Source organism: Silene latifolia, chromosome 2 (genome assembly GCF_048544455.1).
Source record: "Silene latifolia isolate original U9 population chromosome 2, ASM4854445v1, whole genome shotgun sequence".
In the NCBI taxonomy this organism is placed as follows: Eukaryota; Viridiplantae; Streptophyta; class Magnoliopsida; order Caryophyllales; family Caryophyllaceae; genus Silene; species Silene latifolia.
Window position 1 is genome coordinate 66,846,856 of NC_133527.1, and position 7,577 is coordinate 66,854,432.

At 40.8% G+C, this 7,577-nt stretch overlaps 1 non-coding gene across 1 annotated transcript; it reads left to right on the forward strand.

Moving 5' to 3' along the window:
- Positions 1 to 5,938: 5,938 nt before the first annotated feature.
- Positions 5,939 to 6,045, forward strand: LOC141645106 (small nucleolar RNA R71). Its single transcript, XR_012544696.1, has one exon. It is a non-coding gene; the product is annotated as a small nucleolar RNA R71 (small nucleolar RNA).
- Positions 6,046 to 7,577: the final 1,532 nt, after the last annotated feature.

The window sequence follows — 7,577 nt, forward strand, 5'->3', positions numbered from 1 at the left end:
TAAAGAAATGTATAAAATCAAATTTAAAAGAGGTACTAAGATGGTCGGTTCACTGTAGTTTCGGCAGCAGCATACTAAGTAGGTCTGAAATAAACACATGAGGCGGGAAAACAAGAGGTCCTCTCGGTCCACTCTCAACAAGTAGCGTCTTTCGATCTCGCTACGGGTCCCTAATATCACTAGTACTGACTCTCGTCCGGAAAAGTGACTGATAATCTAAACTTTACCTATCTTTCGATCATAGCATAGTTTAGTCATTTTAATTGGTAGTCTAACAACTTTCCCTATCTTCCGATCTAATGGGTCAGTCAATTACTAAGCATTCAACTAGTCGCGTGCACTCGATTCGTCAAATATAGAATTTAAATCAATTAAAACGAAGCAAAACCTCACGTGGCCAGTCGATCGACCAGGGTGTGCGGTCAATCGACCGTGGCGCGACTCAGGTCGTACTATTCTACTGCCGCCTAATCCTACAGTTCCCCTACATCCTAGTACAAGGTATTTAGCTACTCATGATATTGGTAAAAATAACAACAAGATTAACGAAATAGACTACTGAATTCATGCTTAAAATAGTTAAATAACAAATAACAATAAACGATAATCGGCTTCGGGAAACTAACTAGCAATTCTATACTATCAACGAAATATAAGCAATGAAACTGAATAAGAGCAGGAGAATACCGAACGGAATTGCAGAGAATAAAGATCCAGAAACCGAATGCAATTGTAAATTGTACGAAACAATATTGAAAACCCTAATTATTTGTTATTCTAATACCTAAATAAAAATGAATGAAAACTAGATGATTAAAGCTTAATGTCAGGTTACGTTATATAGAAATATAACGTAACATTATTCGCAAAACCTAATACACATTAGGCTTCCTTATTCTCGATCTTTTTGTTTGCGTCAGAGTAGCAGCTTGGTCGATCGACCACTATGACCAGTCGATCGACTGAGGTAAGCTGAACAGGAGTTCCTGTAAGTCGAGCTCTGGTCGATCGACCATAGGGTCCAGTCGATCGACTAGATTAGCCGATAACCCGCTTTTAATTCTTCATAAAGTTGTCTTTTGGGCCTCGAAATGCGCACCAAGCTCGTTCCTTGAGTAAATACTTTACGTCAAATGCAATGCAAGGTACTCGGGGAAGGATTTAGCTTGATTCCCACTCATTTCCGCATAAATCTGCAATATTACATAAAAATACGAAAGTAGACGAAATGGGGCAAATAGTAGCATAGAACTACATAAATGAGCTCTGAAATGCGTGTAAAATGAGGTATAAAACATCATATAAGTGACACGCATCAAACTTCCCCAAACCAAACCCTTGCTTGTCCCCAAGCAAGAACTAGACTCGATCCTAAAACCTAATTGGAACGAGTTCAATCTCAGAGCGAAATGAAAACATGTAGAGCCTAAACCAATTTTAATGCAACAACTAACAATCAATTAGTAATATGAATTATGCAAACGAATTATGTAGTCGTTAAAAACTGTTGAACCGTCAACTGTAGAGACTTATCAAATTGGACTCTCACGGGTCGCTCAAATCACTCAATTAAGCATAAGGTGAATAATGTATAAGATAGAAAGAATTCATTTTGTAATGACACTCACCTAACTACGACCTATAAGAACATGCCTGTAATCTAGTATGAAAATAATCTCTACAACGGTACATATGCATTCCAACCAAACAAATGACCATGACACATGCCGAGGTAAATATGGATATGTGAGGTAATGGGTAAGAAGAGGCAAAGATAATTATGGGAGTGTGGAGGTATAGGCGGCCAAGCTAGTACCCAAACAAAACCATATGACAACATCCACTTCCTTACTCATAGTCAACAATAAAACTGGTGCTAATTAGAAGCACAAATCTCGCAATCTCCAAAATAATTGTAATCAATCAACTCCCCATAAGATACAAATACAGCATGGGAGCAAAAATCGCCATATAATAAGAAAACTTTGAATTATGCGAATTGATTTCTTTTTCTCTTCTCGGGCTGCAGTCAATCGACCAAAATGGGCAGTCGATCGACTGCACTAAACAGTACAGCACTCTTTCCTTTTTTCGAATCATCAAATTTTTTTTCTTTCTTTTTTCAATTCTATTTTTTTTCTTCTTTCCTCCCTTTTCATCTTTCCAACGACATCTCAAAAGAGCATATGCAACCAAAAACGTAGTAACAATCCTAAAAACTAAACTACTAGCTTGACAAAGGCAGGCTAAATGTAGGATGTAGTAACGGGACAAAAAGGCTATTTTTGGCAGTGTGAGGCTTATGAGCAAAATGAATAAAGGGATGACCTCTTCCACATGTGTTAACAAACCACGAACCGAATGCATACAGGTATCAAGCAGATTAAGTTCATATTTATGCAAATTGATGTAACATGTCTCATAAGGAGTAACTACTCACAATCCTAGATGAACTGGTCATAGATGTCACCCGTTATAGGCTCTAAAACTCAGAATATAATGTAGTTTGCCAAAATTCTAAGTCAAGTCTCAAGTCCAGCAAGTAATTAACGAAAACTCGTAGATAATGCAAATGATTCTACTAATAACGTGTCAATTAGCAAGGCTTAGGCAAAAAACAGATGCAAATGCAATGTCATCATTGAAATACTACCGTTCCGACTCAACCTATATGCTAAAATAAACGTGCATTTTTTGAAATTTTTGAATTTTTTTGAATTTTTTGAATTTTCTGTATATATAAAGGAAAATAAACAACAATGCAAGACAAAAAATGTAAACGTGAATGCAAGCAAATGAAATGCAACGCAAAACCCTTCCCCAAACCAAATCGCACAATGTCCCCATTGTGCAAAATCATATAATGAAATAACAGGAAAACGGGAATTTGCGTAAATTAACTACATAAGGCATGAAGTAAGAACTCGGAAACTCAAAAGACTTTAAGCGCAGCAAAACGAAACCTCCCCAAACCAGCGTGAGCTAGGAGGTTTCAGTAGCTAGCAGTGCTACCAATAAGTACCTGAAAAGACAACAAATACCACACGTAATCTTGAGAAAGCAAAATTAGGACAGTAAAATTATGTGCGGGAATGATAAAATAGAAGAAAACAGAAATTAAGCGGAGAATAACGTGGAGAAAAGACTCCCTGAACTCCGAAAAATCTATCAAACACAGTAGAGGAATGATCGAAAACAGGTACAGCAGCGAGCAACGGTCGATCGACCACCTCACCTAGTCGATCGACCAGGGTGTCAGGAACATAAGCTCTTGGAACTGTGCAGCCAGTCGATCGACTATACAGACTAGTCGATCGACTGGAATAGCTGCTGTAAGTTCTGATTTCTTCGAATTAGCTCAATAAATTGAGCTATCAAGGTCTACAAACCTACAAATGCATACAATAACGCGCCCAAAATTGCGCAAAACCCAAAGCAATAGTCTAAAGTGTTTAAAATCCTAAGCAAACGTATTAAATGTGAAGTCTCGCGCACACGAAAACAATAAAAAGTCTTAAAAAACAATAAAAAGAAAGTTTGAAAAAGCATGTGATCAACTAATAGTTGATAAAGAACGGCCACGGAATGGCCCACTTGGTCGGCTTCTGGCTACAAGAGGTAGCCTGAACAGTGCTCATCTTCTCAGTTGCACTTTTCTCAACTCCGACATGCGCAGAACTCAACGGATCAACAGCTTCAACATCTTCCCAAGCAATGACCTCTTCTGGCTCATCAAAGTCTAAGTCGGACTTCCTCACTTTGACTGGCTCATCTTCAAGCTCCTCATCAGTGCTATAGCTAAGACATCCCAAGTCGCCTCTTGAGACGATTGGCTCCCTCACAGCTGGAGCAACATGCGGCTCTTCCTTCCCCAAACCAGCTCCTGCAATATCAAAAACAGAAGAGTCGTCCTCCACTTTGCTCCCAATTTGGGGCGGAGGTGTTATAACAGGAATAGGTGTAGAGACAGGCATATCAGGAAGCACAAAATAAGATTTTTTTTTAGAAACCGTATTACAAGTTATTGGCCACATAGGGTCTTTCTTCTTAGCAGTCTGGGCAAAGATAATAGAATGCTTTCCTACTTTAAAGGTCAAAGTCCATGAACCAACATCTATAACTGCACCAGCAGTGTGCAGAAATGGTATACCCAAAATGATAGGAATGTGAGCATCCTCGGGCATATCTAGTACAACGAAGTCAACAGGGAAAAAGAACTTTCCTATTTGCACAGGAATGTCCTCTAAGACTCCTATAGGCTGGACCGCAGATCGATCAGCCATCTGTATCGTCATGTTGGTAACTGCAAATCTAGTCAATTTCAATTTTCTAGCTAGACTCAAAGGCATAACGCTAATGCTAGCTCCTAGGTCACATAAGGCCTTCTCAATAGTAAAGGTGCCAATACTACATGGAACGGAGAAGCTACCTGGGTCAGCTAACTTATGTGGTGCAGTGTGGGTCAAATAAGAGCATGATTCTTCTGTTAGTGCGACAGTATGCACAGTTTCAAGTGACTTCTTTTTAGATAAGAGTTGCTTCATGAATTTCATATAACCAGGCACTTGATTGACTAACTCAAGAAAAGGAACTTGTACGTTTAAGCTACGAATAACATTTTCAAACTTATTAAACGATACATGTTCCTTTGTCGGCACCAATCTCTCTGGATAAGGGGCTGTAAGAAGTAACTTAGCCCTCTCCTCTAACTCTCTCATGCCGGCATCGGTGGACTTAGGCTGAAAGTCCACAACCTTCTCCTTGTTGTAGCTTGACCCTTCTTCAGACCGTCTCAAATGTGAACCATTAATCGACATAGGGTCGTACTTCGGAACCGGAACTGACCCATCAGCATTTGGGTCTTGCCTCAATATTTTCGGAGCAGTCGTACCTTGAAAAAAGTGGTCCCTCAAGTTATCGGGCATCGGAGGACGAAAAGAATCACTATCAGCAGCGCTGTCAGTCGATCGACCGGGTAGTGCAGTCGATCGACTGACTTCTACAGGACCAGAAGCTACTGTGTGTCGCGGACTGGTCGATCGACTGGGTATGTCAGTCGATCGACTGACATACCTGCTAATCGTCTTTTTCTTGTTATTATTCGTCACTGCCTTCTTCTTGCTCGGTTCCGCCTCATCTTTTTCAGTGACACTCGACCATAGCAGGCCCCTCAAGGGTAGACCCACTCCTCAAAGTAATGGCATTAAGGGTCTCCTTTTGATCCGTCTGAGTCGGTAAATGTTTCGGAGCTCGAGTTGTATTTTTGCTTGCCAATTGAGCTATTTGGCTCTCTAACATCTTCATCCCAGCCTCTCTAGCTTGGGATTCTTTCAACAACAAATTCTTCAACTCGGCAAGATCAGAACCTTGGGATTGTTGCTACTGCGGCACATAGGGAGGTTTTTGAAACTGTTGTTGCTTATGAGATGGCACATAGTTCTGCTGCTGCTGCTGTTGCTGTGGAGGTGGAGTTGGATTTAGGACATTTTGGCTACTCCACCTCAAGTTTGGATGGACATTCGGCTCATAGTAAGTGTTCGTCTCCCTATAATGTTGAAAGGCAGCACAAGACTCAAAGGGACTAGGACAATTGTCTGAAACATGTCCCTCAGCTCCACATCTTTTACAGACGAAAGGACCGTCTGAAACAACATTTACATGGTAAATCCCTCTTTTTGAAGCTCCTCCCAACTCGTACTTATCAAACCTCACCGTGAGAGCTTCTAATGCAGCTACAGAGGGGGATTCAGCAGCTCTCCTTTGATTTCCCCTGGAATTTCCATACTCAGCTTTATGGGTGGCCAAGTCATCAATGATCTTCCACCCCTTAGTTTCCCCCATATTCTCCTGGAATCTTCCACTGGCTGCCGCATCCAGGATAGCCCTCTGATCGTCATAGAGTCCATTGTAGAACTGATTGCATAGGCTCCATTTCTCAAACCCATGATGCGGAATGGTTCGCACCAGCTTCTTAAAACGGACCCATGCCTCATGAAAGTTCTCGTCAGGACCCTGTTTAAAACTCGTGATCTTAGCTCTAATGGCATTAATCTTCGAGGCAGAGAAATACTTCTTGTAGAATGCCAAGGCCAAAGAATTCCAGTCGGTGATCCCATTAGCAGCTCGATCCAGGTCTCTATACCACTCCCTTGCAGCATCACGGAGTGAGAATATAAACATAGTCTCTTTTACCTGGTCCTGGGTCACACCGGTCGGCGGGGGTATAGAGCAGCAATAGTCAATAAATATCTCCATATGCTTGGCTGCATCTTCATTTGCAGCTCCCCCGAATTGGTTCCTCTCAACCAAGTTGATATAAGAAGGCTTCGGTTCGAATTTTCTATCAGCTCTCGGTAAGTCGAACCCCTTATATAGATTTGCAGCTGTCGGCTCAGAGTGACTTGCTATAGTCGCTTCTTCAGCCATCTCTAGAAAATCTGGAGAAGTGACGGTCTCAGCTGATGAAGTAGAAATAGGAGATGATTGTGGATCTTCCTCAAACAGCTCGTTCTCGTAGTAACTAGACAGAGTACTCAGCTCTTCCTCTGTCGGCAATACTCTAGATGATCGTCTCAACTCACGCAAGGTCTTCTCAATCTCGGGATTGAACGATAGTAATTCACCACCCTGTGACCTGCGCATAAGAAGAAACTACAAAAAGAATGTTAGAATAGTTTAAGGAACAAATGTCCCTTAAACTAAGAAACAGACTAAAATAAAAAAACTAAAAATAAGAACAATTGCCTCCCCGGCAACGGCGCCAAAATTTAATGCTCGTCGTTGTGTGCACCAAAGATAAAATTTATAATTCCTAACTACAACTATTGATAGCAGTAGCAGGGTCGAACCACAGAGAGGCAGATGTAATTATTAGTTGTCTAATTTCAGTCTAAGGTAACGATTATGTGGGGGTTGTTTGAATTGGTCTATAACTAATGAGCAAATAACTAAAGAAATGTATAAAATCAAATTTAAAAGAGGTACTAAGATGGTCGGTTCACTGTAGTTTCGGCAGCAGCATACTAAGTAGGTCTGAAATAAACACATGAGGCGGGAAAACAAGAGGTCCTCTCGGTACACTCTCAACAAGTAGCGTCTTTCGATCTCGCTACGGGTCCCTAATATCACTAGTACTGACTCTCGTCCTGAAAAGTGACTAATAATCTAAACTTTACCTATCTTTCGATCTTAGCATAGTTTAGTCATTTTAATTGGTAGTCTAACAACTTTCCCTATCTTCCGATCTAATGGGTCAGTCAATTACTAAGCATTCAACTAGTCGCGTGCACTCGATTCGTCAAATATCGAATTTAAATCAATTAAAACGAAGCAAAACCTCACGTGGCCAGTCGATCGACCAGGGTGTGTGGTCGATCGACCGTGGCGCGACTCAGGTCGTACTATTCTACTGCCGCATAATCCTACAGTTCCCCTACATCCTAGTACAAGGTATTTAGCTACTCATGATATTGGTAAAAACAACAACAAGATTAACGAAATAGACTACTGAATTCATGCTTAAAATAGTTAAATAACAAATAACAATAAACGATAATCGGCTTCGGGAAAATAACTAG